We start from the raw sequence: 10334 nt of genomic DNA, 5'->3' as shown, positions 1-10334 counted from the left end.
ATCACCCATGATAAAAACTAAAGATCATAATATTTGTCACTGTATTAATCGTTATAGTATTATACAAATTTAAACTTACAATAATGTCAACAAATATTTCAAATGATAAAAATGCGTCCACAAAGCAAGAAACACAACTACACTGTTTCGGATATGTTATTTGGAAACCTAGCGCTGCGCACAATTTCGGAGAATCCCCGGGTTGAAATAAAAGAGCGCTAAACCGAAACAGCGCTAAACGAAAGCGTTAAGCGGGGTCTTACTGTAAGTACAAATTGTCGCTCCGCAGGAAAAACGCGTCATATGTAATGTCACTCTCGTATCGAGATCTCGTCGCACGGTAGGAGGATACGGCCCTTCGGAATGTATCTCGCTCTCTTTCACTGACCTCCTGTTAGAGGGCTAAAGTTTGCATGCGACTAAATTTCAACTTGGCAGGAAATTTTGATTGGTTGGCTCTGGTCACGTCATTCTGACGGATTTAAACTCCGCCTCTCATGTGGTTTGCAATCAAAACTCATCAAGCGCCATGTTTGGTCATGTCCAAAGATGGATTCTTCTCTTGCTTTATCAAAATACATATCCGTATAGCCAGGGCTTAAATTGCGCCGGTTCTTCTTAGTTATGGGGATAATTCATAATTTTAGCCGGAGCCCTAAATAAGAAGGCTTCGGCCCTTCTTTTATGTAACTGAACAATAATTTTAGTAGAAATTTGATCTTGAAAACTTTAGTAATAAAATTATATTAAAAATTGCTTATTAACTTCTAATTTATCTCTTTGCATTTTATTAAATTTTAATTATTTAATTACTTTAACCATTGATTATTCAATAATTTTTTAATTGTTATTGATTTTATTAGTCATCTTATTCTTTTAGTTATTCTTGTTCCTCTTTCCTGAAGGTCTTCTACAGGGCTCCGGTTCGTCTAATTTGTGAAATTAAACCCTGCCTATAGCGGACCCCTTTGTTTTTCTAATATGCTTCCTTATGGATTATGAAAGCCATAGACTGGTAAAAGGCCGTAGACCATTTACCAAAGCGAAGATCCGAGATGGTTATATCGTAAATAGGAGAGTTCGTAAGGAAGGTTATATTGTAAGAATTTCATTTGGTACGAAATCTTCAGTTTTCATAAAGGAAATTAAATAAAACGCAGATCTTTTCTTCCCATGAGAAAAAAGTCCTACAATTACTTCAACTGTTTTATTTTGTTAATAAAGATAAAATACCGCATGACATGTGCATGCACTAACATAATTTCACATTATTTAGTGAAATAAATGGTAACAAAATACAAAATTTAAAATTGTAGCTTAATTTTTTTTTAAAATAAGCTTATTTGATTATGGTAAAGCTCTCGAGAGCTATCTGCCCACTGGAAAGGATGCTTTCGTGGAGAACTTTCTAAGGGAAACTGGCTCGTATACACGTTACAAATGAGGGAAAACACGAAAACACCTATGCAGCCAGCCGGCTCTTTTTTTTTTTTTTTTTTTTCCATGGTTAGAATAAAAATTAATTTGCAAGATCTGCAAAGAAATAAATGCGGAAGAATTTAAATTCTCAGAGAAGAATTATCTGATTATAATCAGTACGATTTGTTCTAAGTTAATCCGTATTATGTAATGTTATCAGGTGGGTAAAAGTATAAAGCACTAGTAATTAATTCTCCTTTGATTTGTAGTAGCTGAATGAAATGATCATAAGGTAATTTCACAAGGAAGGACTTAAAAGTCTATCGTGCCTGAAATCTGCTTGAATGTTTAGTCATAAGGATACGAGATCTCAAAGTATATGTTAGAATATATCCATGGTCAAAAGTGGATTGGAGTAATTATTAAGCCCCTATACATTTTGTGTTAATTAAATAATTTGACACAAATAGTACAAATGATTAGGTGAAGGATTTTTGAGTCTTTTGCTATAGTTGATCCGTTAGCACGCTAATATAATCGTCATACTTATTTTTACCCTGTGTATCAATGATTTCTTATTATATGCAGATATTAAATTTTAGTTGTTACTCATACTGTAATTCAATATGAAAAATACATTTCTGATTTATACTGAAAACGATTAGTTCAGTGTTAACAGATTCAAGTGATGTAATAAAAGTTTATAAGTTGATAAAATTAAGAATATTCTGTTTATTTTTTAATGAAATTTCTCATCTGGAAAAAAATCCAAATCGCTTTATGTAAGAAGCATTAAAGAAATCTTCATCAATAACAATGTGTTAATTAATGGAAACTATACTTGTGTGTATATCAATAATATTTTCCTTTGAAATCTGTGTTCAAAGGAAAGGTTCTGTGTGTGCGCCTTAGAATAAGTAATCTCAAGTTGTCAGATTTATAATGTCGTAATATTCTGAAAAGTCATGCAAGTTTCATGAGAAATTAAAAGCAGTATAATTTGCATACATACATAAAAGCAAGAACTATGCATACATAAATTCTAGTTTTACTGTGTGGAGAAGAATCTCAAAAGCATTATCAAAGCATCAACAGTTTCATCACAAAACAACTACATTGCATAGCATGTTTCGAAAGTATCTCAATTTTTTTTTTAAAGTACATACTGATTCTACTGAAAATGTATTGTTTACAAGATAAATAGCTCTCAGATGCTTCGCCACTTCGTAAAATTTTTAAAGATTTTAATTTTATTTCTGTTATTGGTTTGCATATATCTGACAGGCTGCATACTTTTGTAGCCCAACAATTTATTTATTGTATGAAAGTTATTAATCAATTTTCTTAGAATAGTTTAAGTTTTCACTATTCATAAATTGTGATTGTAATCACTAGCAGTTCAAAAATGCTCTGTAACAAAATACAGTATATTTTCAAATCCACTGAGATTTACACTTATATGAATTTAGTAATTTTAAAGCAATAACTATATTTTTGTGGCATTTTTAATCATTTATTTAGAGAAATATCAGCACACTCTGGTTTGTCATCTGATACTGAATTATGATTTTCCTTTGTAATAATCAAGTGCTATTGTTATTCGTATTATGTTACTATGTTCTCTGTCATATATTTGACTGCATATTTCATGCTGAAACTTTTAGTTCTTTTGCACATATTGTTGTGATATGTCCTAATAAACACATTACATGTTGATGTTATGTAAAATTATGTTGCTAACTGTGTATATATACCATCAACTGGAGAACTTTAATAAATTAGTAGTGGTATACTGCGATAGAATATGCAGCTCAAAAACTAATCAATAAATTAATTGTGGAACTAGTAAGGATGAAGTAGTGACGAGATTAAGAGCATTTTATTTTATATACTGTTTTTAATTCATCTTAGTATATTTTAATTTCTAAAATATTTAGAAATTATTTTATATACAACAACCTTATTTTGGCACTGATTTTAAATAGATACTGGTCCCTTTAGCATACTTTTTTCCTCTTGAAGAAGAGGGACCTGTGTTCAGTTACTCTAAAACACTGACAGTTTTATTTAAAATCCATACTGAAATAAAGTTGCCTAATTTCAAGTTATACATTGGCATATTTTTCTTCCTATTTGACAGTTACAGTTAGTTGATAGTTGACGGGTAAGACCCCGCTTAACGCTGTTTCGTTTAGCGCTGTTTCGGTTTAGCGCTCTTTTATTTCAACCCGGGGATTCTCCGAAATTGTGCGCAGCGCTAGGTTTCCAAATAACATATCCGAAACAGTGTAGTTGTGTTTCTTGCTTTGTGGACGCATTTTTATCATTTGAAATATTTGTTGACATTATTGTAAGTTTAAATTTGTATAATACTATAACGATTAATACAGTGACAAATATTATGATCTTTAGTTTTTATCATGGGTGATAATAAAAAACAAGAAAAGAAAGCAACCAGAAAAAGCATTTCACTGGAAACTCAAATGCAAGTGATTAGAAGATTAGATTCTGGTGAACGTCAATCTCAAATTAGTGCTGCATTGATTTTGGCAACTTCAACAATAAGGACAATTCTTAAGAATAAAGAAAAAATACTGTCATCGGCAACTGCAACTACGTCAAGCTCTGCAACTAGAATTACCCGTTCTAGAAATAACATTATAGAGGAAATGGAAAAACGACTGTCTATATGGATTGACGACGAAATTGAACGCAATATGCCATTAAGCCAATCTATCATAATGCCTTCTTGACAAAAAGGCAGAAAATTGGAAACCCAGAATAGACTGAATGATCTGACTGAGAATTTTATTTGTTTTTAAAAGTATATGCGTTTATATTGTTTTTATTTTTGTAAGAAATAAATGTTTGATTTTATTTTTATTAAAAAAAACATTATTAAATTTAATGCCTAACCATTTTTTATCCGTCTTCCCCTAACCCCATTATTTACATGTTAAGATAGCCTCGCTTAGCGCTGTTTCGCATTACGCTCTACTTCGATGGAACGTATCCCCCGCGTTAAGCGGGGTCTTACTGTACTAATACTAGTGTTCCAGCTAAATAGACTTAAAACAGATTCCCCAAAGTTGTATAATAATGCAAGAAATTTATTCTCAGAGACAAATTATCATCAGACATTTTCCATAACACGAACGTATCTGGCCTATGTCTAATGTAAAAAATATGTAACATATTTACTGATAATTAATACAATGTGTTAAATTTAAATGTGTCATTAAAATTTTAAGACATTGATTAAATTTCTTTATTTCATTTAAATAGTTTTAAAATAGCATATAATAAATTTTAAGCCTCGTTGACATATAATAAAATATGCGTCTATCATTATGATGTTAAATTTACGATTAAAGGTTGCCAGTTCTTTAATAAAGTTTTTAACAATTTGTGATATCTTAGTCATACATATGCATTAAGAAATCCATTTGTGTAATATAAGAATAGTCTAATTCTTTTTTTAATGAAACACTGAATTACATGCATAAATAATTTTAATTATGTAGTAGTACTGTATATGATTTTATTATTTACAAAATGTTTACTTCATATTTCAAGTAGTTGAAGGTGGTTAGGTTAGGTTAGTTTATTTAATTACGGCAAAGCCTCGAGGGCTATCTGCCTAAGGGGAGGGATGCCTTCGTGGAGGACTTTCTAAGAGAAACTGTCTCGTATACACATTACACATGGGGAAAACCACGAAAACACCCATGCAGCCAGCCCTTTCGTTGAAAGGAGAAAGAGAAATACTATGAAATATTTTTACTGAAGAATAATGGTGATTTATCAGGCTAAAAGCAAGACGCTAAGGAAATTATTCTGTTATCAGTTATATTCACAAAAACAGATGTACCAGAAAAAAGTAAGACGCTAAGGAAACTATTCTGCTATCAATTATATTCACAAAAATACATGGATTTTATTCTCCAGCTTGATAAATGAATTTGCAAAAATGGTAATTTGTACTCTTTTTCGGACTATTCAAATTAAAAATGTTTATCGCAGAAAATGTAAATGTAATTTTCTAATATTTTACGTTCATATGTGTTAAATGTCATTTCAACGGAGTTAAGAGTGTATCCATGTTGATCTTTTATGTGATTTTTTAAACCTTCAAAAGTTCTACATGAAAAATTGCAGACATTAATGGGACATTTAAAATTTTCTTCAGCCACAACAGGTACTTTATGTACTTAAAGAATGTGTTCATATAAAATCTTTTTTTTCTTTTTGTACTTCTTGCAGCAGTACATACATTCAAATACTGCTATCTCCTTGTCATTCCATTGTGAACTTTCCTAAAACGTTATGTACTACAATAGACTAAAAAATTTATTCTGTCATCACAAATATTAAGCATATGATATTAAAATATTTAATGTTTGAAACTAACGGGTTGCTATTGTGAAACATTTTTCAAGATCGTGAACACAGGAAATTTCAGCTAAATTTATCTATTCTCAAAATTCAATATATTAAAAATAAATAGATTACAAAAGTTAGTCTAAAAAATAAATACTTTACATTAATTTGTCATAATGTGTTTATTTACAAGCAACCAATACCTAAATCACCAATTAAAGTATTTTCTCAAAAAATACTTTTACCCCGCCGAAAAATACCACTGCACAGTTCAGAAAACAAGCAGCCGAAAATGGCAAACAATCCTTGGGGGTAAAGCTAAAACACACCACCATTGACGTTACACGTGACGTATATTTTTTACCAATCAAATTTTCCTGCCGATTTGAAATTTAGTAGCTCCCCTAAAATGTTTATCAGCAGTAGAGGGCGAAAATATAAAATTACGCCCCTTAACACCCCCGAGCGTTACGGCTTTTTCAGGAAACCGCATAAACAATAATTGTGTGCGCTTACCAGGTCTATCGCAAAAGCGGCAAGTATTTTGACTCAAACTACTTCAAAAGCGAGCCCCCCTTACCATGTGGATATAATTAAGTTAATTCTCCCCTCCGTTGAATTTAGCGAGTCAAATTAGTTTTTCTCCCTATGGTATTCATTTCGGTCCTTGAGCCTCGTACGTGAAGGTGCTCATCATGAGCGCTCCGACGGAGACGAGTTCTACTGCCGAAGATCTTGCACGGATGGACGTTAGCGTTCCGCCTGAGACACCTGCTGCTACGGAGAGTTGTGTTGGACTTCCCCCGCAATCTCAATCGGATAATGGTAACTCGGATTGCTACACGGAAAAGCTTATAGACTTGGAAAAAGAAATAGACGCAGTTAAAACGTCAATTAAAGCCTGTCAAGGACTACATGCTGTATCTGACCCGGATTTGACTACAGATATAATGGTGAAGAACTTACGAACGCACCAGGCACAAGCTTCAGAAATAAGAGGTAAGTGCAATTTATCTTGCTCTTCAGGGATTGTCCCCCCCCCTGTTATTTCTAGTATTAAAGGGAAAAATGAGGAAACTAAAGCTAAATGAAAAATTAGTCATGGAAATCTAATTATTGATAATGACGAATTTAAATTGCCCATTAAGACTGCTAAGCAGCAAAAACTAGATAAAGTCCCACTGAATGTTGACTCTGTTAATCGTTTTAACGTACTTAATGAAAATTCTGCTAATGTTGAAAATTTAAATGATAGTAATAACCCAGACGGACAGGTCGTGCAGCAACAGCCGACTGACAGCCAATCACAGGCCATTCTCCCCATTATGGTTAACCCAGGGAAACTTACTCACGAGGCTTTCCTAAAGGAATTATCACTTCAAACCGAAGCTAAATTTTTAGGGAAAGTGAAGGGCAAACTTTTGAAAGTTTTACCACGCGCTGCTGATGATCATAGACTCCTGACATCTCTTTTCCTGGGGGGGAAAAAAATTAGAGCACTACGTCATCAACGCCAATTATGCTCGACCAATCAAAGTGGTTCTCAGAGGGCTGTCTCTAATCACAAAAACGGAGGATATATAGCCACTGCCTTGACTGCCAAGGGGTTCGGAAGAAGTAAAGTCACTCAACTGACCAGAAGACGAACCAAAGCTCCCATGCCACTATTTTTAGTCCAGGTGATTAAAAATGATAAAGCTGAGGACATCTACCATATTACGGACCTTCTTCTATTTGCTGTCACTGTAGAAAAATATGTCTCAAAGAATCAAGTGCCACAGAGCTATAACTGCCAAAAGTGGCATCATTCTTCTGAAAACTGCCATTTCACAACACGTTGTGTCAAATGCTCGCTGGAACATAGAACCATGGATTACCCGACCAGAGGAAGGATGGAAGAGCCCAAGTGCGCCAACTGCCTACAAAATCATGTAGCCTCATATCGTGGATGTGAAAAATTCCCGCGAAATAGACCCAACCAACAAAAAAAGGAGAGTCTGATCAAAAAAGGCATCTCTTTGGCTGATATGGCAAAAAATCAGAATAATATGTTTGATGGAAATTCTAACTTAAATACCTCAAAATCGGCTACTGCTGCACAAAATATGCCCACAAAGGTAACAGAAAATATTAAACTAAATGACTTAAGCAGTGCTTTAAAAAATTTTAATATGTCACAAAGTAATAACTCTAATCCTAAGTCAAATGAAAATGTCATGTCAAATGATCAGGAGAAGCCACATGGCTCTGAATTTCTTAATTTTATGAAAAATGTATCTGAATTCAATAATATTTTAGGAATCAGTAATATCAGATTAATGAATAATATCTCTAAGAATTATTTACCAAAATTGAAAACTTTGTCTGATCCTGTTGATAAACTTTTTATGTTTTATGAAATTGTCAATGAAATTAATAATCATGTATCAGTGCAACTGTAATATGCCTCACTTGAATCACTATTATCACTTGGAACGCAAATGGATTGCTCCAAAAAGCCTACGAGCTTAAGGAGTTTTTACATGAAGTCTTCCCTGATATTTTACTCCTACAAGAACACATGCTTGGCCCTCAAAATTATTTCAGAGCTTGCAACTACGAAACTCATCGTTGGGACAGACCCACGGAAGGAAGATACGCTCCAAGAGGAAACGCATGAGGAGGTCTGCTTATTTTAATTAAGCGCTCCATCCCTCAGTATGTCACCTCCTCTGTGGAACGGTGTTGCGACACCAGGGTGCCTGAGCCTATGCTCTACCCCTTGTAGAAAAAAGTTTGTAATTTCGAAAATTGACATAGTTAACTGTCAAAAAGCATTTAATTAAATCTGCTGCTATTTGTTAATTATATGTTATTTCTTCCTACTAAAATTAATATTAATTATAAATTAATTAATTTTTATGTTAAACTTTAACTGACTGTATTAACTTCTACTAAAGTATTTTTCTTTCAATAGGTGAATTGGGAAGATAAGCTGTAAGCAGGATTAGCACAGAAGCAGTGGAGCTGGTGATGTAATACATACATGGTAAGTATACAAGCTACTTTCATAGTCTGAATCCTTTTATAAATATCAATTATTAAATAAGAAAAACATGTTAAATACATACAACATTACAATTTAAAGTTATATATACAGATACAGTAAACTAGGCAGAGACAAAACATAAAAAGTGATGGCACATATAATCTGTGGGTACAAGGGTTATATAATGGTGACATTCAGTTGGGCCAATGGCCTATCCATATTGTTAAGGTTATTATAATCATAGTTACATATTTTAATGCTGGGATTACTTATAGTGGCCTGTTTTTCGTGAAAATTTTTTGCCAGCTTATAATAATGTGATCTTAGCTGTTCCATACATAGCTCTTGGTGTATTCTTTTGTTTCTGACATACCAAGGAGCGTTGATTATTTGCCTTAGTGCTAAATTTTGACATGCCTGCAGTCTCTGCCTATTAGTTTTTCTAGTGTGTGCCCAAACTGGGCTTGCATAACAGAGCAATGGTCTAAGATGGACTTGTAAATAAGTAACTTATTGTCTATAGATAACACACTGTTCCGAGCAATTAAGGAGTTGATAGTGCTTTACGAACTCGGAACTTTTGGATAATAGAAGTGATGTGTGGGGACCATGTAAGAGTATTACTGAGGGTCACCCCAAGATAGAGGACTTACTTGGCCCATGGAATGTTTTGATTATCGAACTGGAGGTTGCTCATATGTTTCTTCTTTCTTGTGAAGAGAACAGCCTTAGTTTTATCCATATTTGCTGCAATTTTCCATTTGGTAAGCCAAATCTCAAGCGTTTGTATGTAGTTTTGTAAGCGTTGTATAACTGGACCAACAAATGCACTTTGTACTAGGATCGTTGTGTCATCTGCATACATAGCAAGTGTTGTGTCGTGAGCGGTGGAAATGTCGTTCACGTAAATATTAAAATATGTAGGCCCAAGCAAGGACCCCAGGAAACCCCTGTAATGGATAGGATGTGTAGTTGAGTTTGTTCCTGAGACGTGAACGACAAAGTGTCTACCTGCTAGGTAGGAATTAGTAATGTTTATGATGTATTCTGGGAATCCCAGAATATGTAATTTGTATATGAGTGCGTCCAACCATACTCTGTCAAAAGCCTTATCAATATCAATAAAGAGGCCTCCTGTGACCTTTTTAGTAGCCATTCCCTCCGAGATGGTTTCGATCACTCTGTAAAGCTGGTTTGTTGTTGATAGCTTGCTTCTGAACCCAAACTGATGAGGAATTATGATGTTTTCATTCTCCAGGTTGGTGTTAATTCTTTTAAGCAGTATGGCTTCAAAAATTTTGCTTAGTGTTGAAAGGAGGGTTATAGGCCTGTAGGAGTCAGGTTTTGCAGCTGGTTTCCCAGGTTTCCGAATTGGCATAATTTTTGCTGTTTTCCAGTTTTGTGGAAAGTACTGCCATTCAAGTATGATGTTACACAGCTTGGTAAAGATGAGGATAGGCTTGACTGGAAGATTTTTGATCATATCGTTCGTAACTGTATCCAGTCC

Source organism: Stegodyphus dumicola, chromosome 11 (genome assembly GCF_044657685.1).
Source record: "Stegodyphus dumicola isolate Sdum_Otavi_A_Nest chromosome 11, ASM4465768v1".
Classification (NCBI taxonomy): Eukaryota; Metazoa; Arthropoda; class Arachnida; order Araneae; family Eresidae; genus Stegodyphus; species Stegodyphus dumicola.
This window is presented reverse-complemented; position numbering follows the sequence as displayed.